Here is a 633-nt window from a genome sequence, read left to right on the forward strand (position 1 = left end):
AGTGTGTGAAGGTTGCTTACTTGGAAAGCAATTCAAGATGGGTTTTCCAAAGGAGTCGGAGACAAGAGCAAGAAAGTCACTAGAACTCATACATACATATGTATGTGGACCGATCGAACCAAGTTCACTTGGTAAGAGTAACTATTTCCTTCTCTTTATCGATGATTTTTCAAGAAAAACATGGGTTTACTTTTTGAATCAAAAATCAGAAGTGTTTGAAAATTTCAAAAAGTTCAAAGCCCATGTTGAGAAAGAAAATGGTCTTAAGATCAAGTCCATGAGATCGGATCGAGGAGGAGAATTTATGTCCAAAGAGTTTCTAAAGTATTGTGATGATAATGGCATCCGAAGACAGTTGACGGTGCCAAGAACCCCTCAACAAAATGGAGTAGCGGAAAGAAAGAATAGGACAATACTTGAGATGGCAAGAAGCATGCTCAAGAGTAAGAAGCTACCAAAGGAGTTGTGGGCAGAAGCAGTTGCTTGTGCGGTTTATATATCAAAACGTTCTCCAACAAAAAGTGTTTTAGGAAATACACCACAAGAAGCTTGGAGCGGAAAGAAGCCCGGTGTGTCGCACTTAAAAGTCTTTGGAAGCATTGTTCACGCTCATGTTCCAGACGAAAAGCGAAG

Source organism: Brassica oleracea, chromosome C1 (assembly GCF_000695525.1).
Source record: "Brassica oleracea var. oleracea cultivar TO1000 chromosome C1, BOL, whole genome shotgun sequence".
Lineage (NCBI taxonomy): Eukaryota > Viridiplantae > Streptophyta > Magnoliopsida > Brassicales > Brassicaceae > Brassica > Brassica oleracea.